This window comes from Physeter macrocephalus, chromosome 18, assembly GCF_002837175.3.
Source record: "Physeter macrocephalus isolate SW-GA chromosome 18, ASM283717v5, whole genome shotgun sequence".
Classification (NCBI taxonomy): domain Eukaryota; kingdom Metazoa; phylum Chordata; class Mammalia; order Artiodactyla; family Physeteridae; genus Physeter; species Physeter macrocephalus.
In genome coordinates, this window is record NC_041231.1 from 24,814,001 (window position 1) to 24,841,791 (window position 27,791).

Below are 27,791 nucleotides of genomic sequence, written 5' to 3' on the forward strand. Positions count from 1 at the left end.
AAAATGGGGACAAGAAGAGCCCCAACTTCACAGCCTGTGGTAAGACAATCCATGGAATAATACATGATGCCCACTTGACACACTAAATATGTGTGAGCATTGAATACAGTGTAGCCATTATTATTAACAACTTCATCATTATCGCCATCATTTTCACCCTGGCCTGATGCTAACATGGCTTCCCCAAATGAACTCCTCCAAAACTGCACCAGAAAAGAACTCCCTGTTTGGGCCAACCTGCTACTTTCTTAGACCCGTGAGGCACCGGAGAAGGATCCTTGTCCAAATAAAGCACCAGTGCAAAAAGCCACCAGTAAAATACTCTCCTGGTAAACTCCTTGTACACTCACACGCAATTATTTATTCTCGTTAATCACATAAATATGTTAGAAGCACACTCTAGAGTAGGGGGAAAACAAATTATGACAATCGTTGGGATATCGGGGGGGGGTTATTTTTTAATATCATCAGTGTCTGCTCTTCTCTTATGTGAGAATAGAGATTATCAAGAGCTAGACAGACATTACATGTTATTGTCAATACTATCATGTCCATAACAAGAGTCTAAAGACATAAATTCTTGCAAAGCCTTTCTGCACTCAGTTCATCTATGTCACTATTCACGGCATTACTACGTAGAAAAGGAAAATGGTACAAAATATTATACCCAATTCTTCTTAATCACTGTGTTTTCAGTAATATTTTATTTTAGATTCTTCACGCAGTCTAGGAGCTAACATAAAAGTAACACACTGGAACCCATCCATGAATGCTCGAGGGAATGTGTGCAGAGTATTTTGTTTTGATTCCTTAGCCATGGTAATAGACAGAATATTCATGAAACCCTTGTACTTAAAAATGTTCCATGGCCAGCCAATATTTGCCAGACTGATACTGCCATATAGTCAGCAATGGAAAAATAAAGTCATGAGAAAACACAACCATTGTCATCTTTCCCAGAAAGATGGCCAGGATATCTGCTTCCCTGTGCCATAGAGGCTGACACTAGCTACGAAAATCACAACGTTCCCCTCACTTGAAAGCACATATGCACAGGAAAGGAAAACAAAGGTGTTCCAATGATCTTCCCCGAACCCAACAGACTGTTAGAAATTCACCAGGCTTCCTTTCACCTTTAAATTTGTTCTCCTGCAAAAGCACAGTTAGTAAATTAGTTCATGCCATCGAAAACGCAAAAAAGTAGTAGAAAACCCAACTGTCCTAGAATATAAAGTAGAAGAATTTGTTCATGAGTTGGGGACAGAAGGGAGGAATCGAAGCTGACAAGAGGATAAAGTTGCTAGCGTGTCATTAAACTCGAATGTGAGGGCGAGAGCTGATAGGCTGTGAAGCATATGGAATGTAATCGTAGCACTTAGAATTTACCCATGTCTTACCAGAACAAAACAAAGATTTATGTTAGGAAATATTCCCACATGGCTTTCAGAAAACCTGATCAATTCTCAAGAAACTGAACCAAAGCAGTCTTCGAGGCATACATAAACTAGAGAAGTATAAGTTACAAATCAGACCTTTCTCTCCATCTGAAACGTGTCATATGTGAAAGAAACTTCTATCAACATTAAGGATCATCAATTACTAATGTCACAAACACAGTCCATTTAGTGGAATTTAATTCTTTTCATACCTCTCTTTCTATACCAGCTAGTTATCCTTCTCCACAAGCAACACACTCTAGGAGTTAAGAACACAACCCCTGGACTCAAACTTCCTGCATCTGCCACTAACTCTAATTTCTCCATCTGTAAATGAGGATCATAACTAAATGAGTTAAGGCAAGTAAGACATTCATGTTCTGCCTGGCCCTGACACCATTTTAATCTTTCTCATCTTCTCTAGTCCTAGTATATCTTTCTTGGGCAGAAAACAGGCAGAATGGATATCTTTGCAGAGCGATTCCAACATAGATTTATGAAAGAAATGAAAATGTATGCCTGCTTTGATTTTATTCACTCTTTAACAAATAGTCATTAAGTTTCTACTATGAGCCCACAGGTACCCTGCTAGAAGTTGGGACATACCAATGAATAACAACAGATACAGCAACCAAGACACAGTCCAGGCCCCTTTCCTCCATCATATATTCCTCAGTGGTGCTTTGTAGATGCAGCTTGCTGAGCATAAAGAACGTGGAGTCACCATTAAGGAAAAATTCCTAGTACATGTGCTTCAGAGCTGGCCATGTTTACTGTCTTTAATCTGTGAACTAGTGACATACAACTAGCTAAGACCCTGCTTTTGAGAGCCTACATATGCTTCTACAACACCTTATGTGTCCATCTGTTAATTGCATATATATTTATTCAACACTTACCAAGAGCCAAAGGCCAGACTTGACCCTGGGTAGAGACTAGTGAGAAAGGCATGGTCCTTCTCCAATGTAGAATCTTGCATTTTAATGAGTTTTTTTTTTTTAATTGAAGTGTAGTTGATTTACAATACTGGTGTTAGTTTCAGGTGTACAGCATAGCAATTCATTTTTTTTGAAGGTTATATTCCATTATAGGCTATTATAAGATATTGGGTATAAATCCTGTGCTATAAAGTAAATCCTTGTTGCTTACCTATTTTATGTATAGTAGTTTGTGCCTGCGAATCCCATATAGAATCTTGCATTTCAGAGATGAGTGCACAGACGTGGTCCAGAGGGCAAATGCAACTGACCCTAATTCATACCATTAGGAAGGGCAGCACTGAATTAAAAACCATGCCTAATGCCAAATGCAAGTATGTCCCCCCCTCAGGGATTTTACTCTTCCTGCTGTCCCCTTGGCCTATAACGCTCTTCCCCAGACGGTTGCATGGCTTACTCTTCAGTCAGTTAATTCACATCTCCGTTTAAAAGGAACCTCAGAAGCAAGGTCTAACCTCTGAGCCTCAAATGAAATAGGAACTCCTCCTGGCTTTATTCCTCTTCATAGAACTTTCCACTCCTACCAGGACGTTAACTCCAAGAGGGCACGTATCTTTGCCCATTTTATTCACTGCTCTAGCCCCAGCACAGGGACAGCACTTGGCACAGAGTAGGTGCTCAATAAATAGGTGTTGGGTGAATAAGCACAGTGTTCTTTTGACCTACCCTTAGGCACACCCATGCCACTCCTGCTGAGGAAGCTTACCACCCTAAGACTGCAGAGAAGAGGGGCAATGACAAAAATCCAATTCATGAAACGTGAATGCTATGGAAAGAGCCGATTGGCTGGGAAGCATGCGGAAGGTGACTGCGGCAGTAGGAAAATACGCCAAAGTGTGGTTTATGCTAAACAGCAGATGAGTTAGGGTGGTGTACCAGTGTGGCATTAAGTAACAAGAGTCACATATCGAGAAATGGAGGGACACAGGGCACATGACATTCAGCCCCAATGTCATGCAGACACAGGTGGTGGGAGGGTGTGGTGAACTAGATACAAACCCATCCAAGGGCGAATGTTGGCCCATATTTGTTGAGTCTTCAGATTTTTAAAAAGAATACGTAAATCCTGAAGAGAATATAAAAATTAATGATGCCACATTTTGATCAATTCAGAGTTGTTTTCAACACTACTCAGGCTACAGTAACATCTAACAGCACCATTCAGAACAGATGGTCCCAGACCAGCAGCAGCTATTGTCTTCTCTGACCCTGTCCCCGGGAGCCACAGCAGTGCCACATGCAGGGCACCGAACGATGTCTTCTTGGGGGTCTTTGCAGTTGGCATATAAACTCTAAGAAGGTTCATCGTTTCCTAATCTTCCCTCCTAGAACTGAATGAACAAATACTCCGACTTAACTTTTCAGTTCTTTCTTTGTTAACTTTTATATTGGAGTACAGTTGATTACCAATGCTGTGTTAGTTTCAGGTGTACAGCAAAGTGACTGAGTTGTACATATACCTGTACCTATTCTTTTTCAAATTCTTTTCCCATTTAGGTTATTACAGGATATTGAGCAGAGTTCCCTGTGCTGTACAGTGGGTCCTTGTTGGTTATCTATTTTAAATAGAGCCGTGTGTACATGTCAATCCCAGACTGCCAATCTATCCCTCCCCCTGCGACCCTTCACCCCCCCAACCATATGTTCCTTCTCTAAGTCTGTGAGTGTGTTTCTGTTTTGGAATCTAAAAAAAGATACAAATGAACTTATTTACAAAACAGAAACTTTTCAGGTCTTAATGAGAGGTCATGGGATGCCAACCAATCTTAGGTACAAGACAATGTTTTCTCAGAGTCTCTATGAAGAATTACCAAAACAAACAAAACAAAACCCCAGCAAAAAGTTGCAGAGCTCTGGATGGTACTAGAATCGAGCAGACTCTAAAATAGGTCAGAGAAAGAGCTGTAATTGTTTTAAATTCTTACCAGGCAAAAAATAAAAATAAAATGATCTGAGGGGGGATAAAAATGACTCTCCTATTTTTCTTTACGTATACGTTGTTTGTTCCCCCCAAAAAACTTAAAGCAGCTTATGTAAAAGCACACAACACCCCAAGATGAAACAACAACAGAAAACTAACATGCTCAGGTGAAGAAAACAGGATGAAAGACAATTCAAGAAAAAAAAGAATTAAATGACCCTAGGGATAAGATTAGTTCACAAAAGGCAAATAAGAGTCTGAACGTTTTCTAAAGGTGAGTCACAAACTGCTTTCTAAGCCACAGGACACAGAGTCCAAGGTCTACAAGGGCCAAGCAGTTAAAGTAAGGAGGTAAAACAAAGGGAAGAGTGCATGCTTTGTTTTAAGGAAAATGGCATTACTTTATTGGATCCCACAGTTGCCATGGAGACATGTGATCCCAGCATTGCCAGATCTGATTTTTCAATAGATGCTGGAAATTCAAACACACTTGTGTGAAATCTTCTCATTTTCCAATGTTGGCAAACTAGTTTTCTTTTGGTTTAAGAAAAAAAAAAAAGTATGGGTTAAAGAAAACATGCCTGTGGCCATAAAGAGGAAGAAGACATGATCAGTTACATGACTAACTATATCCATAAAATAAAAACCCAAAGTTGAGTAGAAGTACAGTCATTTGTGGTATCAAAACCAGAGAGACACTTCTCCCAAGGATCTTCATAAAGAAGACACTGGCATATCCACAAGATAGGCACCCCATACAATCAGGATTCACGGGGCTCTATCTCATGATGACCTTCCAAGGAGACCGAGAGCATAATACTAAGTGTAACATAATAAAACTAACTGCTGGGGTTGGGGGGAAATGGGGTGGGGGGTAGGGGAAAATTGTCAGGTTTAGAGATTTGTGCTGGTCTGGATTATTTCAGGTATAGATTTTACAGTAGATTTCCCTTAACTATTTTTTAACCAGTGAGCACTTTTGATAAATATAAAATCCTCACGACTTTGTTTAATGTTATTTGACAAATCAGAGTAAAAGCTACCTTGGAAAATGGTTTTTCAAATGACATTGCCTTCTGTCCTCATTGTTTTACTAGAGTATTCGGAATAACAGATGAACCTTTATCCTTCGGACTGTAATCCATAAATATTGGTTTTTCTCAGCAGCATTTGAGAAGTACTGAGTAGAACCAGATGCAAGGTTAGATCCCCTGACGAGGATCTGGAGTGAGGTATTCTATGGGACCATTAAGTTCAAAGCCATCTGCTTATTGACAGTCCATCTAGCAGTAGGATTGAACTTTGTGGATGTTGGAGAACCTGCCAGTCACCAGCCAAGGAAGGATACAAAGGTAGGACCAAACGTCTCCACACACACAAAAAAGTTCTGTATCTGTTGCAGGTCACGAACGAAAGGACAAGCAAGCTCTAGTCCACACGGTGACACACAGTGATGATCCCTGGAATCCCTGGGGTGCTGAAAGGGTGGTTGGGTTCCACACTGGGCTCTTGACATACCTAGAACTAGTGCAACTTTATTTCATCTGTCTCATGTAGAGTTAGTTCTAATGCTTGTTTTCAACATGCAGATCTGTTTAAACACGACTGACACATCAGGGGACAATGTGAGCATAACCCACATGAACTTGAGTTTCCTTATGTATGATTTGGTCCACAAGAAACACTAGGTGAACACAGAAAACCACACACACCTGAGTCAGGCAGTAGAGAAATATACAAAACTTAGACACCGCAAACACCTGCCTGCTACCCTCAGTTTACCATGCGTGCTGCACACCGCAACCACCCACAACTTTGCTACAACTTTCCACCCAGTTTAAGACCAGCTTCCTTCCACCACCTCACCATGGTTTACAAGCTGCCACCCTCCCCTCAGCCACCTCCCCAAGCAAACACTAGGTCTTTTCAAGGCAAAGCGCCAAGTTTATGTGGTACTTGCATACTGCTTAACCATTTAGCAAGTGTAAAAGTCTACTGCTTTTCTAAGGTTCCTAGCTTTCCTTTTTTTATGTTCTCGATGAGGTTTTTGAGTATTGTGCCCCAGCCCCGCTTTTCCTGTAGACTCTGTGCTATCTATTGCATGATTTTCCATCATCTAGTGATTGTTTTAGAAATGCGTATGTTGTGTTAGGGAAGAACGGTCAATACTGGGATACTAAATAAAATGTTATTTGAAAGAAAATGATTTCACTAGAATGTAAGTTCTCCTCGAAGCTACCATGCTGCTCCAGGGGATACCATTCACGTCATATGTGTATCATTTTCACTATAAATTAACTAACTCGGCATTGAACAAATTGTTATGCGAAGCCTAATTTGTATCATGAAAGGACTACACTTCAAAGGATGCATGTGCTCACTTTGCAAAAGTAAAGGAAAACAAAAAAATACATAACAAAATAAAAATCGTTCACCATCTTAATACGCAAGCATTTTGATGTTCTTCCTTTCAGTTTTTTCTCTTTGTACATATAACACCACTATCCCTGCCATGTGCACTATTTTGCCTGGTCTATTTATGTTATCTTGGTTTTAAATTGGCCTGCCACTTGTAAATCAAATATGCTTACATTTCTTTAAAAAAAAAAAAAAACTGCTGTCAAATGGACCCAGTCATTTAACATTAACTGAGCACGCACTATCTGTTGAGCACGTGCTCTGTGACATGCAAATCAGAATATTCAATAGACTGGGCTTAAGCACCTAGAGAATTTCTTAAAGTTTCCAAATTTGGCATAGTTGCAACATTTCTTGCCCTTAAGATTAATTACTATTTTCATTCTAGTTCTAGGATTGGTTAAAAATATAAATTACATAAATAGCACATTTGGAAAAGAAAATGGACTTGTATTATCAGCCGCCTGCAAATTACAGCTTCAAGAATTGCACTCTGCCCTTTTATCTGTCACCTTTCCAAATACTGTACCACCAAAATTAACGACACAAAACAAAGCTGTATTTGACTATTTCTAAGTAGTAAATACACACATTAAAGTGTCACGGTGCTCGCTTCGACAGCACGTGTACTAAAATTGGAACGATACAGAGAAGATTAGCATGGTCCCTGCACAAGGATGACACACAAATTCATGAAGCGTTCCATATTTTGGGGGATATATGTATATGTATAGCTGATTCACTTTGTTATAAAGCAGAAACTAACACACCATTGTAAAGCAATTATACTCCAATAAAGATGTTAAAAAAAAAAAAGTATCATGAAGTCTGCCTACCAATTTTCCCACTTTATTTGTTCCAGCAAGGTTATTTTAAGATTTTATTTTGCTTGTGTGTGACTGTGGATTTAAGAGTTTAGTAAATTATGTGGAAGATATAGATACACATAAATATATATAGGTGTGTGCTTATGTGTGTGTGTGTGTCTGTGTGTCTGTGTATCAAAGACTGGGCTCAAATATATATATTCTTGAATTTTCTTTTCTACAAAATGTGAAATATATATGTCATTCTATATATTTAAGTTAAATTGGCTAACAAGCAACTAGGTGTAGAAAGCTGTCTGGGGTTGTATCTTCTCTTGCCAGTTGAGGAGATGCTGAGAAACACTAAGAAATGAGGGCAGTAAGGACAAAATCAAAAGAGGTGAGATAATCTAGACACATAATAGCGTGCTCTAAAATCACTGATAAATGATTTTACTCTTCTCTTTAAAAATTTTTTTAAATAAAATAAATTTTAAAAAATTTTTAAAAAGCTACTTAGCTAAGTCATTATTCAGGTTCCAAACCAGGGGACGGAGGGAACACTGGCAAAGGTCACGGGGTTACATCTTCATATGCCATTCAGGTGCCAGCCTCCACCACATTTTATGCTTCTCCCTCTCTCATTGAAAAAGACCACTGTCTTATTATGATAACAATTTCCAGGTGGAAGCTAAGCCTTCAGTCAAGATTCCTGTCCCTTTCAAAGTACCTGTGTGTACGTGACATGGTAGATTAAGTGTTCCAGCTCACCCTGGGCAATAACTTTTCTCAAACCTCACAGCAATTCACCTTGGGTACCCATAGAAGCAGTCCTGGAAAGGCTGCGTTTGAGAAGGGGTGAAAGTGAACCCCATAACTTTTCCACCAAAGCACATCTCAGCAGAGGAGCCACATCCTTGCAAGGAGCCCTGGAAGCAAGGCCTAGGAGCATGGTCTGAATTCACCGTCAGCAAGGGAGAGGTCTCCTGGCAGCCTCATATCTCATCTCACATTCTACTCTCTAATATACCCTTGCTTTTATCAGCAAGAAACAGTTCCTAAATTACCGACCAGTTGAATTATTGAGACTTTTGCACCCCTACCCCAAATAGTCAAGAACTATTGATGCTCTAAAAAACACATGAGCCACATTAACCTCCAACTTCACGCAGCCTTTGGCACAGGGCTTCAGACTTCCACTAAGAACGTAAGTGTTGGGCTTCCCTGGTGGCGCAGTGGTTGAGAGTCCGCCTGCTGATGCAGGAGACACGGGCTCGTGTCCCGGTCCGGGAAGATCCCGCATGCCGCGGAGCGGCTGGGCCCGTGAGCCATGGCCGCTGAGCCTGTGCGTCCGGAGCCTGTGCTCCGCAACGGGAGAGGCCACAAAAGTGAGAGGCCCGCGTACCGCAAAAAAACAAACAAACAAAAAAAAGGAACAGAAGTGTTTTGATTTGTCAAAGCCCTGATGTATGTATTTTCTCTTTTTAAAAAATCAACAGCAATTCCCTTACTCCTTTTTATCTATCAGTCTTTCTTGAGGAAGGACTACATTTACAGCAGATCAATTTTTCTCCCTCATGGGTACTGAACATGAATGAACGGAAATCTTGAGGCAAGTTCCCTTCTGAGCCCACAGAGATGTCACTGCCACTCGGAAAAGCTACCGGCCACTGACATGCCCCGTCCTCACATCACAGTGACTCCTTCAGCTGCAGAGGAAGGGAGAAGGGCAATATATCCACAAGCACGCCTGGCAGAGATGCAATTACGCTCCTCCTACCCCTCCAGCCCAGGCCCCTTGGCACCCTCTTCCATTTAGAGAGCTACTCAGACCCCACCATTCACCAGAGTGTCCTAAAAAGATACAAAAAAGATAAAGTCCTCAACTGTGCTAGACACCGGAAGAAAAAAAAACAGCCACAAAATGAAAACTGCCTTTTAGAAGTAGTTATGGTTAAACATTAAAAAAAAAAAAAAAATCACATGATTTTGCTCCCCATACTGTACTGTAGCTAATGAAAAGGGGCATTTAGTATCCAGTGGGAAAAGCAGTGTTTTATAATTTCATCAGCAAGTACTACAAAGCTCATCTGTAACAGCTTGGCGAATCCTCACTTTTTCTGACCTCGAGAACCAACATTCTCTGAAGTCAGAATCCAGGGACTTATTCTAATGTTGAATGTTCTCCTGAGTCCCTTTAAAAGAAAAACGAACTTCACATTGAGCGATGCATGACACTGTTTTAATCCAAAAAAAATGTGCAAGTTGAAACCATTGTAACATGTCATAAAGCATCAGTAATAGCCACTCGGCAAGAACTAAACCATTTTTAAGGTCCTAAACAAGCACGTACGGCGCGCTACACTAATTTATTAGAAACATCCTCTTTAAAAGAAAGGGTCACAGAGGCCTCTGGCTCAATCACACTGCTCTCCACACGCCAGCCGTAGAACTTACATATGACCTTTGCAATTCCCCTTGCAAATCCCTTTAGCACTCAGACATTTCACTTTAAAAATTAGGGGGAAGTGAGGTAAAGCCATAAAAATCAGCAGCAGGCACACCAGAATATGCTGGAATAAGAAAAACGTCTTTCTCATAGAAGAAATGCACGCACTATTAATGAAAAGAATCCAATGCAAAAGGCAACTAGTCACATCTCCTTGACCACTTATATTTTAAACCCAGAAAAGCAAAATCAGACTTACCCTTGGAAGCCATCCTATAGGCTGACTCAGGAACGTAGCCTGTCGACAAGCCAAAAACAGCTACAAACCAGGGCTCCAAAAACTCAGTGGGTTTAATCCTCTCATCCACCTACTAACCCCTGCTAGTACGTATGCATCTGGCTTTTGTTAAAGCACTTCTGCAAACGTACAGAGGATGAGTAATCATTCAGACTTCGTAAAACATGCCAAACCCATCACTAATAACAGTAGTTTCATTTACTCATCACATTTTTGGGTGCCTTGATTTTATTTTTTTAAGAGAAATGAGTGTTTTTGCTGATACAAATTTCCTGCCACTAGACCATGCACACATTATTCAAAAGGCAATCGGCTGCCTGGTGTGTGTATAACTTTTTCTGGGTCCTTGTCAGCAGTCAGAAATGTTGAACTGATATGTAAAGGCATAGCCTGCTTGATAAACTGTCTTTTAACATTAATAACACCACTATTTTCCTAAATAAACCCTCCAGCCGATTCTACTCTTTCTTTCATTGAAAAAGGCAATCATTTTATTATAACAATTAGAAATATGAATAAGAAAAATAAGAAATACTCAAGCATAAATTCATCTCTCACTGTCTCCCCATCCAATCCCTTCTCTTAGAGATAGTCACTGTTGACAATTTTCAATGTATCATTCCCGAAATTTCTACATACATAGTGTGCATGTATGTATATACACACACACACAAACATCCTTCAGAAAAACTCTTGGGGACCGAGGAGTCTCAGACATCAGAATTTTCTAGAATTTGTAACAATAATGAAGTATATACAGAGTGTACTATCCCTAGTGAGATCAGGGCAACAGCTCATAATCACCCATATTAATTGAATATTCATGTTTTCTGGAAGAAATATTAAGTGGGATAATAAAGACTATAAATAGCCTCGTGTCATTTCAGGGCAGGTAATTCTGCCAAGTGAGATTTTTTTTTTAAAAGTCATTCAACATTTAGAAACTTTTGAATTTTGGAATTGTGGATAAGGGATTTTAGCCCTATCGTTTTTCTCCCAGTTATTTACCAAGTTTTGAAAACTTTTTTTTATTAAAAAGGTTCATGATAAGAAATTTTTAAAATACATATGAATAAAATTAAAGTCACCTGTAAAATCCCACCACACAGAGAATCGAGCTTTTATCCACTCATGTGTTGAGTACCTCCTGGGAGTTCAGACTCAATACTCCGTGGGCACACTAAAAAATTAAAGCAAACATAAATTCTATTTTCTTTCTTTTTTTTTTTTTATTGGAGTATAGTTGATTTACAATGTTGTGTGAGTTTCAGGCACAGAGCAAAGTGAATCAGTTATACATATACATATATCCACTCTTTTTTTTTTTTTAGATTCTGTTCCCATATAGGCCATTACGGAGTACTGAGTGGAGTTCCCTGTGCTGTACAGCAGGTTCTTATTAGTTATCTAGTTTATGTATAGTAGTGTGGCTATTTCAGTCCCAATCTCCCAATTTATCCCTCCCCACATCCCGTGGTAACCATAAGTTTGTTTTCTACATTCGTGCCTCTATTTCTGTTTTGTAAATAAGTTCATTTGTACCCTTTATTTCTTAGACTCCACATATAAGCAATATGATGTGATATTTGTCTTTCTGTGTCTGACTTACTTCATTCAGTATGACAATCTCTAGGTCCATCCACATTGCTGCAAATGGTATTATTTTGTTCTTTTTTTATGGCTGAGTAATACTCCATCGTATATACGTATCACACCTTCTTTATCCATTCCTCTGTTGATGGGCATTTAGGTTGCTTCCATGACCTGGCTATTGTAAACAGTGCTGCAATGAACACTGGGGTACATGTATCTTTTTGAATTATGGTTTTCTCTGGGTATATGCCTAGGAGTGGGACTGCTGGGTCATATGGTAGTTCCATTTTTAGTTTTTTTAAGGAAACTCCATACTGTTCTCCATAATGGTTGTACCAATTTACATTCCCACCAACAGTGTAGGAAGGTTCGCTTTTCCAAATCCTATTCTCAAACAAGGTAGAAAGTTATACCTGTTTTAAAATAATAATATCCACCTTGCAAAAGTGTTCCCGAAAAAGATATGAACTCTTTCATTTACTCATTCATTGATTCAAACATTCATTGAGCTTCTATTATATGCCACACAATATGCTAAATACCAGGTATTTGGGCGGCCTGGATATAGCATATAAAACTACCAGACATCAGATTAAATCTGAGTTTCAAATAAATCAGAAATATTTCAGTATAGTATGTCCCACATTTGAGACATACATTTTTACGGATATAGTTTTTAAGTATTTGAGATATACTTATGCTTTATAAATGTCCCACATTTGGGACACACTTATATTAAAATATTACTTGTTTTGATCTGAAATTCAAATCTCACCGGGTGTCCTATATTTCATTGCATGAAAGAGGCAGAGTCCTTGTTGTCGTGAACCCTCAGTCTAGGGCTAGGGAGTGGAGGAAGGTAGGTGGACAGGTAATAAATAGGCAAACAACAGTGTAAATAGAAAAAAGAGCTATGAAGGTGATAAACTGAGCAATTAAGATGGAAATAGAGAAGAATATTATTTAAATACAGAGTTCTTAAGGAAAGGCTTGTCTAGGAAGCTAACTCTGAGGGAAAGAGCATGCTGAAGGAAATAAAAACCTCATAATAGTAGAGCAGCTTGCACAAGACCTAGCCCATAGTATATGCTCAATAAATGTTCATTTCATTCCTTGGCAGGGCCGGCACTTCATCTCTTGGCTCACCCTAGTCTGGCCCTGTGCCTTGGGATGGAGAAAGATAATAAGAAGGGGTATAGTATACCTGGACCACCAACGGCTTCCTCCTTCAGAAAGTCTGGCAGCCACCATCTGTCTACAACTTCATGAGAGATCCTGAGCGAGAACTTCCCAGCACAGCCCTCTGGAATGCCTGACCCACAGAAACCATGATATCAATAGATAATGAAATGATAGCTATTATTTTCAATCACTATGTTTTAATATGATTTGTTATGCAAAAATAGTAACCAAGTGTTGGCAAGAAAGGGGACCACCCAGAACTCTTCAGACACTGCTGGTGGAAATGTAAATTGAGGCAGCTGCTTTGGGAGACTGTTGGTGGTACCTAGGAAAGCCAGACATACATACATCCCGAGCACCAGCTCAGCTTCCATTCCCACTGGCACTGCTGCACTTCTGGTTCTCGCCATTTCCCACAACACAGCCCCTTCCTCCCTTCTCTGCTGGATTTGCAACACCTCCAATACCAATTACACACACAGCCCCCAGACTGATCTTCCTAAAGCTCACCTTTCACCCTGCCATCTGGCTGCTCCAAAAGTCTTTCACATATAAACTTAATAAGCATTTGCTGATTGATTACTTGTAAGATTCAAATCTAGAGAGTCTGACTAACTTGGCACTGAGGAGGAAAAGACGGAAAGCAAATAACCCAGGCATTCAGAGATTTATAAGGCAGCTCCTTGAAATGCCCTCCCAAAAAATTAAACCATTGCCAGAAATCCTGATTGTTGTGAAATACATATGTGGAAATACATCTCAAGGACCTACTGCTATCCATTCAAATGGAATGTCACCAAAAAAAAACTGAGTACTGTTATTATGGTGACAAGCAAGATCAGATTTGCATAGTGAAGAATAAATTTCAAACCTGAAAGGTCTCCCGTTGCATGGAAAGGGAAGAGTAACAGTGTAGAGAAAACAAAGAGGGAGAAAAAGCGAAAAAGGAAGGGAAGGGAAGGGAGGACAACCTTTAACCTTCTCTAGAATTTTCTGTTAATGCTCTACTCTCTGATGATTGTCTGGGACCACATCATTAGTGGTGGTAATGGGAGGGAAAACCATAATAATTGTAACTACTGCCATTTACTCTGTGACTGCCACGTGCAGACACTATGCTGACCCATAAGATGCTTATATTGTCATCAGCATTAATGCAACCAATATTTATGCCAGGCACTGTGCTATCTGCTTTACAAGCATCATCTTATTTCACCCTCACAGCAATCTTGCAAGATTAGATATTATTATTATTCCCATTTTACAGATGAGGAAACTGAGGGATGGAGAGGCCAGCTAACTTGCCTTAGGTTTTATCCATGAACACTTTGAGGGTCTAGGATAAAGTAAGATTCAATAAACGGTGAAAATCAAAAAGAAAAAGATTAAAATGCCTCATGGGAATACTTGAAACATGGAAAGAAAAATAAAATACTGAAAATACTGGAAGTCAATTTATGGCAACATAAGAACTGACATTCATGAAACCACAACCGATGGGATGAAATGCGCACAGAACAACACGAGGAATCTCAGCTAAACAGGCAGAATTTAAGCTCCATGTTGTACACTTTGAAAGGGAGAATCAGAGCCCATATTCATTCATTTATTCATTTATTTATTCATCAAATATCTACTGAACACCTACTATGTGTCAGACACTGTTTGAAGTGCTGGGGATACAGCAGTGAACAAAGAGACAAAAATCTCTACTTCTACGGAACATTAGGGTGAGAAAGAGAATATGGACAATAAACTTAGTAAATAACTAGGCCATCTAAGGTGTTAAAGGCAGCAAGTGCTAGGGTAAAAATAAAGCACCAAGGACCAAGATAGGGGCAGGAAGGGAATGCTATTTTAAACACAGTAGTCGGGGTAAGCCCAGAGGGTGACAATGGAGCAAAGGCTTAAAGGAGGTGAGGAGACGAGCTCTGTGGATGGTTGGAGGTCGAGCATCCCAGATGGGGCCATGCCTGGCATGCCGGAGCAAGAGGGAGGAGGCAGGCCTAGCTGCCACAGGGAAGCCCAAGGGAGAAAACAGGAGATACAACCAGATTAAACAACAGAAGCCAAACTGCAAAAGGCTCTTTGCTCACTGGATACCCATGATTCTTCAGCTTTGAGGATCATGAATTACTCGTAGAAGCTGATGAAAGCTAGGAGCCTTCCCCCCAAAAAGTGCGCACACCCAAAATGCTGTCCTAAGTTCAGAGGGTTGACATCTCCCTGCTAGACTCCCAGGATCTCAGCAACACCCTAGAGGAGATCATAGTCCCTCCAGCTGAACCAAAGAAACACCCTGGATCTAACTTTGTATTAAATGACATCCCAAAGGGAGACAAAAGTTCAGGACAGTAGATACCAAGATTCCTCCAGTCTCTGAATCTTTGCTTGTTCCAACGTCCTCACCAACTCAGGGAGGTCATGCTCAAACACCAACAGCCCTGAGGGAAGCCAACTACATGCGTCACCTGGGGACTCTTTGCTAGTCACAGGGTTCAGACACAAAACTACATCACTAGTGAGCTTAACAGCCAAAGAGTAGAGGAATGCATGCAGTCATAGCCCAAGGGGAACTGGATGCATGTGGACCCAATCTACCGCCTTGCAGTTCATACGTGTGTGTGTGTACACGCGTATGTACATACACATATATTTATGTATTTTAATTCTCTTCATACAAGCTAGAAGAGAACAGAGATTGTTTTTTGTTTTGTTTCGTTTTGTTACTGCTGAATTCCCAGTGCTTAGAACAGTATCTGGCCCACAGTTAGATGCTCATTAAATAAATAATGGTTGAATGAATGAATAAATCCAAAGAATTACTTCTTCGCAAATCACTCTAGGAAATCAGTGGATCAAAATGTCACAATTGAGGGGCTTCCCTGGTGGCGCAGTGGTTGAGAGTCCGCCTGCCGATGCAGGGGACACGGGTTCGTGCTCCGATCCGGGAGGATCCCACATGCCGCGGAGCGGCTGGGCCCGTGAGCCATGGCCGCTGAGCCTGCGCGTCCGGAGCCTGTGCTCCGCAACGGGAGAGGCCACAACAGTGAGAGGCCCGCGTACCGCCAAAAAAAAAAAAAAAAGTCACAATTGAATAGACAGAAGAGTTACGTTGGAAAGGTTCAAGGATACGGTTAACTAGGGATTAGAAAAGCTCGATGCAACATGAACACAGTATTCTATGTCAAAAAACATGCCTAGGGAAGATTAGAAATTATATCAGCTTTCTGCCTCAGTCATGCAAGTTTCTCACCAATGCTTCTCAAACCATTTGTAATTTGTGGTTTGCATAAGTTTGTCTGTTGTTTTTTTTTTTTTAATTTCAAATCCAACACAGATCAATACTTTTGTAAACATAATAAAAATGAATTCTAAGACAAGTGAAATGAAAAACAAAACAGACACACAAATATGCAAGCCCAAATTTGTATTAGATTCAAGAGACCTAAAAATCACTCTGCCCAACTGCTATAAAGGTTTCTGAACACTCAATATCTGTTCATGGCTCACTGCTGACCGACACATAGTTCATGAAACAGTCTAGTCCATGAATCATACTTGGAATAGCATGACTCAGATCACACGCGCGCGCGCGCACACACACACGTATATTGGAGATTCCAGCATTCACTTCAGATGCTAATGCTTTTGCTTTCCAGCTGATAATGAGGAAAATAACGTTCTGTTTCTATTACATTTCTGTCAGATACTTATTTCAACTATCTAGGAATAAAATGATCAACTCCATGATGCTCATTAATATCAAACTCCAAGAATATGTTAAAATATTGACTACACCTCACTTCAAATTAGCCCAAGATTTAAACATAGAAATTAGGAACAGATTGTTCATTTTATAACAGATCCTACATTTAGGAGAATAATTATAATGAGATATATTTTAAGTATCTAAATATGATGGTGATTTTATATTAATCCATTTATAAAATGTAGTCTTTATATATTTACCTCCTATATCTATATATCTGCAGCTTTTCAGAAATATATTTATTGCGCAAACTAGTATAAAGAGGTTTTTAAAGTGCTACTAAAATGATATACGCTTGGGACACAAGTATTTTCCTTTACCTATTCTAAGTTTGTTAACATTATCTACTTGAAAATTATCCTATATAATATATAACCTAAATAAAATTGGATTAAATATAATTTATAAACAAAACCAACATATGACTCTTCTAAGAAGTAAACAGAATGTCCTTTTCTTTTTTCTTTAAATTATCCTTTATCCCCAAAACACAACCTCTGAAACTATATAAACATAATCCTGAAATTTCTAGCCATTCACAAAGCTTCCTTAAGTCGGAATAAGTTAATGATTTTCCTCTCAGTCCAACTAAACGTGCATATTCCACAGGAAAGCCTGCTTGAGGCTGAACACAGAGTCAATACTCACTAATTCACTTCTTAGCTGGCACCCAGGCAAGTAATCCTAACTTTGGGCCAAGTGTAAATAAAGGCAAGGGTATTCCTGATGGTACTTATACCATGAATTTTCTAGAGGTAGAATTCAAGACTGTTGACTTCAAGCCCCACAGAGCTTCTATCACACCATCTGGCAGAAGAAGTAAACAATGTTGAATTAGAGAAGGAAACTGTTGATTCCTCATTTCTTACAGGTCACTGAGGCTCAGGTATACAAACCCCTTATTGCAAGGATTTTGCATCTTTGGGCAAAGCAAAGTAAAACAGTGAGCTGATTAAGGCAAAATAAGAAAAAACTATAAGCAAATGGTATTATAATGGTGTACCTATAGAGCAAAAACTGAGAAGTTAACTCAAGAATGAAGTCTGGTAAAAAAAAAAAAAAAAAAAAACTCTTCTTCAACACCTGCATCCTATACCTGGATTATAATAGGCAGGTAGTAAGTGCAGTATTGGAGGAAGGGAGAAGATAAAGAAGATTCAAACAAAGCAAGTGCAAGCTCTGAAAAACATAAAAACGCTGTGCACAACAAAAGAATGCAGACAGTGAATTATGCTGATGCTTTGTTACAATTTAGAAAAGCTTAACTTGAAAAATAATAGCAACTTCCATTCTTTGAGAACTTACTATGTATCAAGCACTGTGCAGAGCATCCATCATTTCATGCAACTTTTTCCAAAACCCTGCAAGACTGGAATTAGTACGCCCACTACAAATAAGGAGACAGGCTCAAGGATGTAAATAACGTGACTGAGATTAAAGTCAAACACACTAGATTAATGTGTTTGTCTAATTCCAAGCTTGTGCCCTTAACCTCACATCTCACTGTCTTCCAATGTCCAAACATTAAAAAATAATAATAATGATGACAAATGTTCAGAGCTGCACTATTCGTAAATGCCCCAAACTAGATAACTCCCTAAATACCCATCAAGAGGAGAATGGACAAATAAATCTCAAAAAATTTATGCAATGAAATACCATATAATCATGAAAGTGAATCAGCTACAACTACCCACAGCAACACAGATGAATTCCTCAAACATAATCGTGATGAATAAGTGCCAGGCACAGGTAAGTACCTATGTGTGACTGTATGACTGAATCCATTTCTATAAAGCCCAAAAAAGGCGAAATTAATCTATGCTGTTAGGAGTCAGGATGGTGGCTACCGTTCGGAGCGGTAATGACTAAAGGACACAGGAAGGGAGCATCTGGGGTGCAGATGTCATTTGATTAATTGATCTGAGAGCCGGATAATAGGAGTCCAATTTATAAAAAAAACTCATCATGCTATACACAACAATAAGCACACTTTTCTCTACATAGATTACACTTCAATAAAATATTTTTTAATCAAAAGAAGATGTATCTACTTAAGGCATTTTCTACTTTATCCTTTTAATGTATTTAGACTCAAATATTTTTTAATAAAGCACATACAATATCTTCCCAAGCTTTACAAATCTTAAGTACAAACGTAAGAAAATAAATCATTAGAAGAATGGAATAATGCCATTTGTAGCAAAATGGATGAAGCTAGAGATTACCATATTAAGTGAAGTAAGTCAGACAAAGACAAATATCACATGATATCACTTATATGTAGAGTCTTAAAAAATGATACAAATGAACTTATTTACAAAAAAGCAATAGACTCACGGACATAGACAAATTTATGGTTACCAAAGGGGATAGCCGGGGGAGAGGAGAGGGTAAATTAGGAGTTTGGGATTAACATATACACACTACTATATATAAAACAGATAAACAACAAGGACCTACTGTATAGCACAGGGAACTCTACTCAGTATATTATTAACCTGTAATGGAAAAGAATCTGAAAAAGAATATATATATATATATATATATATATATATATATATGTATACGTATAACTGAATCACTGTGCTGTACACTTGAAACTCACACAACATTGTAAATTAACTATACTTAAATTAAAAAATAATTATAAAAAATAAAAATCATTAGAGATTTTTAAATAGACTGGAGTTGGGGGAAAACAACTGAGTAGGAGTCAAAACCATCTGTCTGGGTGTGTTCTTCTGTTCTCTAAGTGCATACTCTTGAAAGGAAGGCATTTAACCTCACCTGTGGTCAGTGTCCTCATCCAAAAATGGAAGGAATCAGACCCAATAATCCTCAAGGCGCCTCATTCTAGTCTTTTTTTCTGAGCCCTGCACTTGCTCGTATCACACTGCTGCAGCATTCACAGAGAAAAGGGGAACAAAAGAGCAACTGCTTGCAACTCTATCACAAGATACAAGGGTAGAAGGAAACAAACTTGACACGTACATTTAATCAACCTTTGATTATCAATGTAAGATATTACAGCTCTGCAGACAATCCCCAGAAACTGAATTACATCACTCACCACTGGGTCTCACAGCAGCCTTGTTCACATACCCTGCAGGTCCCACACAAAGCAGAATGGTCAAGTTGTCAGACAAAATCTTTTGTGGATTTTTTACTGTAGGGTCATCAGCACCACCAACCGCCCCCTTTACCACAGATAATTGCATATTTCCAGTTTTCCCTAAGATCTGGTCATTCAATCAGAAATACGCAGAGAAATATACAATAGCTTATGTTGCAATACATTCTGATTTCATGCTCCTTTGTACAAATCCATTAGACTCTCTTACCTTCTTGCAATGCAAGAACAGAAACCTAATGCTGCTGATGGGACCCTGTATTAGTCAGGGTCCAATTAGGAGAGAGAAACCACACAGTAATTTGAATGGAGAAAGTTTAATATAAGGAATTATTAACTGTAACAGGGAATTAGCTTATAAGAAGTAAACAAAACTCTAAAGAATATAGGAATGGCAGATATAAGGGGCAGTCACTACCCTTAGGGCTCAGAGTCTTCCTCCCCAGGGCTGAGATCCAGGTCCTTTGAGCTCTCTGCACGGTAGGAAACTCACTGTGGTGCTGCACCTGTGGAAATTACTGGACTCCATCCTCTAGGATGCCAGGGCAGGCTATTCACAGAGAGGTGGCCCACCAGAGGCGCTCTGCTCCAAATGTCCTCAAGTAAGAATGCCAGAGGAAGCTGGTGGCTACTACACGCAGCTCTGGCCACCATGCACTACAGGAACCAGGCACTGGAGAAACACCCACCCACTCAGTGCCACAGGCACTGCAGGAAACAAACACTGACAAAACTTACTTAGAGAGAGGAAAATTCACTTTTCAAGAGGCAAACAAGTCTGACAACAGCAGGAATAAGAGAACTACTTCCAAGTCAGGTGCAGGGTTCTTGTTTCCTGGGATAGATCTAAACTGTCTTCTTTTTACTGTATGCTGAGTTTGTCCCAAATCACTTTTTCGATGGTCCTTAGCATGGCACAGCTTTGATAATACCAGTCTTCTGACAAATGATGACAGACTTTGAATATAAAATCACTCACTGAGCCATAAATAATGTTGCTCATATTTTGACCTTTGCTTAGCCATTCACACGAATGTGGTAACTCTTCTGTAATAGGATAATTTCAGGCCTGTGTGTGTGTGTCATTCGTGGTCTTTTGTCCAAGCTCTGGTCATTCTGCTAACCAAAATGCAGGCTGGACGGCATCTTTGGAACCAGAAAATAAATTATATTCAACTACTCATATGCTAGGAGAGCAGGATTAATGATCAGGTAGTGTCATAAAGGATTCCAACAACAGGAAAGATCCAAAATAAACAAGCAAACACTGGTCAATAAGTCACTTTGGTACAGATCACAAAATGCAGGCTTTTTAGAGAACATCAGATCTGGGGAAAGACCTTGATGCTAAACGAAATAAAAGAATCATAATCCATATTTCCAGAAAAGAGGAAAAAAAGCATAAAAGACTAAGGTTCAAAACCCAACTATATGGTGCATATAAGCAACTAACCTTAAGTAGAAGGACACAGAAAAACTGACTGAAAAAGTAGAATGAAAATAAACATTCCTTGGGAATTCCCTGGCAGTCAGTGGTTAGGACTCTGCGCTTCCACTGCAGGGGGCACAGGTTTGATCTCCGGTTGGGGAACTAAGATCCCGGAAGCCATGCTGTGTGGCCAAAAATAAATAAATAAATAAAAATACCACTCTCTCACTTCGTCCCAGCGGCACTGACATATATACGTTACCAAATGTAAAACAGCTAGCTAGTGGGAAGCAGCCGCATAGCACAGGGAGATCAGCTGGGTGCTTTGTGACCACCTAGAGGGGTGGGATAGGGAGGGTGGGAGGGAGACGCAAGAGGGAGGGGATATGGGGATATATGCGTACAGAAAGCTGATTCACTTTGTTATACAGCAGAAACTAACACATCATTGTAAAGCAATTATATACCAATAAAGATGTTTTAAAAATAAATGAAATAAAATAAAATAAAATGTTATTTTAAAAAAAAGAAAGAAAAGAAATATTCCTTGTGAACACCAACCTAACTTAGGACTCAATAAGCCTGAGTTGAATACTGAATGAATTTCAGTTGGGGCCAAAAGAGACTTTGGAAAAGAAGTAAAATAGAAAAATAAGGAAATCACAGGGAAAAGCAAACACTGTTCTGTGTTTGTGTGTGGGCGGGTGAGAGGGTGAATTTGAAATCTGGGAAATAACTTAGTCACCATTTCGCAGCACAGTCCAAGGAAGGAAGAATAGAGGGTGAGACGCACAGAACCCCCTCTGTTGCTCTCTATCTCACACTCAGCTGCTTTGTCTTCCTGGGACTTAACCTTCCAGTTTCTTATTTCCATTCGATTTGGTTAAGTTTGGTCTTTTTTTTTTCCACAGGAAGCTAAGCTCTTTGAAGGTAGAAAATGTCTTTTTTTAAACTTTATTTCCCCAGCATCTAGGACAGTGCTAGGAACAGAACAAATACTCAAGAAATATTTGTTGGGTGAACTAACAAAGTCTACGAAAGGAAATTTTATTTGATTATATATTGAGTATCAAGTGTTACACAGCAAGCACATTCTAAACCACCGGCCAGTAAAAATTTTAGGCTTGGTGGGCCCCATATGGTCTCTGTTGCATGTTTTTTTGTTTTTACCTTAAGTCTTTGAAAACATCTATTAATTGTAAAAACCATTCTTAGTTCTATGGCTAATACATACATACATATATACATACACACACACACACAAACACACACACAATCAACTTAATCTGGCTTGTACTTCTGCTTTCATGCATAGATTTTTTTTTTCTTTCCTATTCTAAACAGAGTATTCAGGAGCTAATATTAGCTTTGCTGCTATCTACTTATGTTTTCTTTTAATTTTTTCAGTCTAACTTGATCCTATTGAAGGAAAACAATAAATTCAAGGGCCTGAAACAATAAAACACAAGGTAAGCAAATTCAGGACTACAAGAGAGAAGCCACCTTGAATCCAAGCGTACGGTTTCTGCCATCTCTCCTTGCTTCCCATACATGCTACTCACTAGATTTTAAGTTTCAGCAACCTCATTAGTTTTTCAGGCTTTATGACTCAAGCTTAGGGGGTGGGGGGAGAGGGCAGCGACCCACAAAACAAAGACTTCAATGTCTCCAGAAGTTGAGAAAATTCCAGCATTGTCAGGACAGATACTATTTATAACCCGTTTAATGTGGACGCTCCTGAATGCATTTTCTACGGCGAATATCCGACCTACGCTTCTGAATTCCTGGCTTCCGCAATGGTGAAGGCGGCAAGCAGCTAAAAGTCTGACGACTAAAGGGGGAAAAAAATGAACTCCGTGCTATTACTATTTTATAACATCCGCCATCATGTGACAGAATTAAAAGGTTCCTGTTTTTGACTCACCTTCAACAAGAAAGTACCTCATTGCTATAAGCTTTGAGCTTAAGTTACTGGAAAAATGTAGGGTTGGAAAATATCCTACAACAAACGCTTTAAGAGAAAAAAAAAAAAAGTTATGGAAAACCCCATTTAACTTTTTTCCAGAAAAACCCCCACACACAGGAATAGATGCCAAGCACTCATACTGAATGTGTGTATACATGGACTATAATTGCACACATATTCTATGTTTACGCTTTTCTCTATTGCACAAGAGTAGGGCTCTTCGGGAAGGAAGGTATCTTAACCTGCTGCTGTCCAAAGGACAGCGAGCTGGGCAGCCCGGCATCGCCGCAGAACCTCTGCAGTGATGGATGACAATGGACTCTGCAAGCCCTGCACATTACCTCCATTCCATTCATGGATCCCAACCAAATTAATTTTCTCCTGTGCCAATTCTATCACATCCTCTGGGTTTACAAAGAAGTTTTACCAGGCCATCAGAACCCAAAAGGGAATGAACGTTTTCGTCCTGGCAGAAACTTAAAATAGAGCTTAAAAATAAAACAATGGGAATGAATTTTTAGCTCTGCAAAGCTCTTAGTTTCTAGAAATTTCCTGTACAACTGAAAAAAAGAAATCCTACTCTTGCTTTTACTGCTCCATTTAAATGACAAGTTATGAAGAAACTAATTTAGAAAGTTCAAGCTTTTCATTCCAGATCTGAACTGACATGTATCAAAGTAAAAAGTCACGTCAAAGTATAAGTAGGACCAAGTTTCATGTAGCTCCCTGGTAAAGATTCTACCCCAAACAGCACCGCCTAACAAAAATATAAAGCGAGCCACATACGTAAATTTAAATTTTCTAGTAACCGTATTAAAAAAAAAAAATGAAGCAGGTGAAATCGATTTTATCTTATTTCACCCAGTGTGCCCAAGAGTATTTCAACATTAATCAAAATTAAAAATTATTAACGAGATATTTTACATTATTTTTTTCATACAAAAACTGGTGTGCATTTTATAATTGGAGAACATCTCAACTTGGACTAGTCACACTTCAAGTGTTTAACAGCCACATGTGGCCAGGGCTACCATATTGGACAACACAGCTTAAAGGCTTCTCTTATGCTTCATTAAGTTCACTCTTCTAACCCAGAAAGTTCTAGTTGGAATGACAAAGCTGTCATCGGGAAAAGAAGATATTCTGAAAAGTGTTTCAACTTCTTGGACAACTTCACACTCAGGCCTCACTCTCTGAGACATCCACACTTGGGGCCATCTGTTACAACGGATCAATGCGCACCTGAAAGAAGTTACCAGCTTCTAGAACCAGACATGCAACCACAGCAAGAAGATTCTCCTAGCTTAAGCAGTTCCAAATCCTGAACTTCTGAACTTCATTTTTCCCAGGTGCTGCATCTGGACATTTAGCAGGGCTTAAATTAGTACCATTTTTGAGATACTGTCTTTGAAAGAGGGAAAAAAACCAAGGCTGAACCTTTTTTTAGGATGGGCCTTTGAGGAAGAAGGTTAAAGGAAACACTAGCTAACACTGGAAGAGACACTGCGCCCTTCATACGCCATTTAAAAAAAAACAAATCGTGACTTTAAAAGTCCCTTCAGTATGAACCTTTTATTCCCATCATAGCCTCAACTGAACAACTGTAGTTGCTTTTCTTAAAACATTATAGTCTTCTGATGTACATATGTATATATCTTTTTCTTCTTGAAGGTGAATCCTACTGAAGTTTTAACCCATTAATCAGACAGGATTAGAAACAGTGTAGCTGACGAATGCTGATTTTCATTTGAAACACTCACTCTTCTTTGATTTTTTTCCAAACTATGTGCTCCTTGTAAGAAAATTTAAAATCAATTTAAAAGAAAATTAACCTATTTTAATGCCCACAGTCTCTAACATTACTTCTGATGTTAAAATATACCTTTGACTCCAAATGCTCTTAATGTTTTATGAAAATAGTCATAAAATTCCCAAATGTTTTATTAAAATCCAGTAGCTTCCATTAAAAAACTTAATATCTAGTGAGAATACGGAAGTCAAAAGCTCAAACTGTACTTCATTCATGTATTAATTCAACAAATATCTATTTAGTGCCTACATTATACCAGACACTACACACATACTACAGAGGTGCTGGGGAAAGGAAAAGAAACATGGTCTCTCCTTAGCGGAGCTTAAAATCTAAGCTGGAAGATGAATAAGTAAGTAATAACTGTAAGAATTTGAGCATTAATATTGGGGAATTGTAGAAAGCAGACAGATAAGGAGAAAGAGAGAGAGAGAAGGAAAGAGGGAGGGAAGAAATGAGAGAGATAGATGATAAATACAGACAGACAGACAGACAGATAAATACATACATACACACATATATATATAGGCAGGGCTGTTGAAGCTCAGATTTGATGGATGATAAGAAAGTCAGCCAAAAATAACTGAGGGAAGCAGGGAGGGAGTTATAGATGAAGGGAGAAATCAAGTGGAAACACCTGGAATGAAAACCAGAGAATGAACAGGAAACCTGAGAGGAAACAAAAAAAGGAGAAAAAAGCAAGCAAAGTAGGGCTGGATGGCACAAAGAGTAGATGATGTTTGGGAGGAACAACAGGGGACTTCATAGGTCTCCTTAAGTTGTACGGACTCTGTCCTAGCGGTGAGAAGCCATCTCAGAGCTTGAAGATTTGAACAGCTGAGAAGAGAGGAAATTAGATGGAGAGCATAGACTGGCCCAGAAGAGAGTGCCTGCACTCTGATTCCCAAAATTCAAACTGAGGGAGACCACCCACCAAGTTTTATCCTAATAATAACTGCTGCAAATACATATACAGAGGGAGCAGTATTCCTGCTCTGAAGCATAACTTTATATGCTGCAACTGTCCTGAGTAAGACAATAATGAATTTTATAATCACATTCCTGGAAACATCCCCCATAGTCTTGATATAACATGAACCAAGGCACTGAAGCAAAGAGTTTTACTTCCAACTTGAACACTTGTTATTATATTTGTTTTTAAGATATATATCAAATATACAAAGAAGAATATAACAAATCCCCACGTAAGCACCATTCAGATCTTAAGATGTTATTCCAAATTTCTAATTCAATTTTTGTCAGAAATAAAATACCAGGGATTCAATTTAAGACTTTTTGTACCCCTGCCTGTTCTCCCTCCCATTCATTTCTCTCCTCACAAAGAAACTGCTTTCCTGAAATTGCTGTTTCTTTCCAAACCAACTTTTTCACACACACACACACACACACACACACACACACACACACACACACACACAGTCATTACGAGTACATGGCAAGGTTCTACACCTATCTTAAAACTTAACCTAAGTGACACCTATCCTACCCATCATACTGCAATTTGTATGTTTAATTCAATAGTTTTTTTAAACATGCACATCAGGATTATGTGAAGGGGTAAGACAGGTTTTTAAAATTATGGAACATTTCAGGTGTACCAAAAAGAACAAGGACAAATATAATAAACACATCCATCACACAGCCTAAGAAACAAAACATTAAAGATATAATCAGGTTGATTTTCAAAGGCATTTTGCACAGTCTTCAGGAGTTTTGCATCCCTAAAGTCTATATAAGTAGTCTCAGAACAAGCATCATCCCTTGGCTACCATGCCTGGAAGTCATTAGTGAATTTTTCTGTAAGTTCTCTGACAGTTCTTCAAGCAGAGGAACGGAAAATGTCTATGTTCTCCTTGATCCTATCACACTTCGGGGACAATTAACTGCCACAAGAAATGTGGTACCTTGACTTTCTAACCTAACAGCACTTTTTTCCCATGTAACATCCTCACTTAATGCCGCAAATACAGCCAAATACCACCACCACCATCACTATCATTACCGTCATCGTCGTCACCATCATCAACATCGTAGAACGAGCCTTAACGTGTGTCAGGAGCTACACTAAGCATTTTACTTGCACTATAAAAAATAATGCTCACAAAACCCTATAACTTAGATATTACTATGTCCATTCTGCAGAGAAGGCAACTAAGCCAGAGAGACGTTAACAAACTGCCAAAGATCAAAAGATAGTAAACGCTGGACACTAAATTTGAAGTCCACGTGTCTGAATCTCAACCTCTGATCTTAACCATTACATAAAAATTACATTAGAAAAAAAATTCCACTTTCAGTCATGCAGAGTAACTGGAACCACATTATCTCTCCCACTGTAATTAACTAGAAAATGAGACAAAATATATGAAACGACAGTTTTCACTCATTAAACAATAGGCATTTCAGGACTGTGACCCCTGAAGGAAGAGAAACAAATGACATGAGCAATATAGCCACCTAAGAGTTCTGCCTAGAAGTACCTTCCAGATTGTGAGGCAGAGAGGGGCAACCTAGGCAGAGCAGAGCAATCTCAGTGAGCTGAGAAGAAAAGGTTGGAAT

At 39.1% G+C, this 27,791-nt stretch overlaps 1 protein-coding gene and 1 non-coding gene across 13 annotated transcripts in view; one reads left to right on the plus strand and one right to left on the minus strand.

The window, feature by feature from the left end:
- Positions 1-27,791, minus strand: part of MITF (melanocyte inducing transcription factor) — a 242,056-nt gene that overhangs the window by 126,780 nt on the left and 87,485 nt on the right. The window lies entirely within an intron of this gene.
- On the plus strand, positions 7,379-7,485 carry LOC112064973 (U6 spliceosomal RNA). Its single transcript, XR_002891762.1, has one exon. It is a non-coding gene; the product is annotated as a U6 spliceosomal RNA (small nuclear RNA).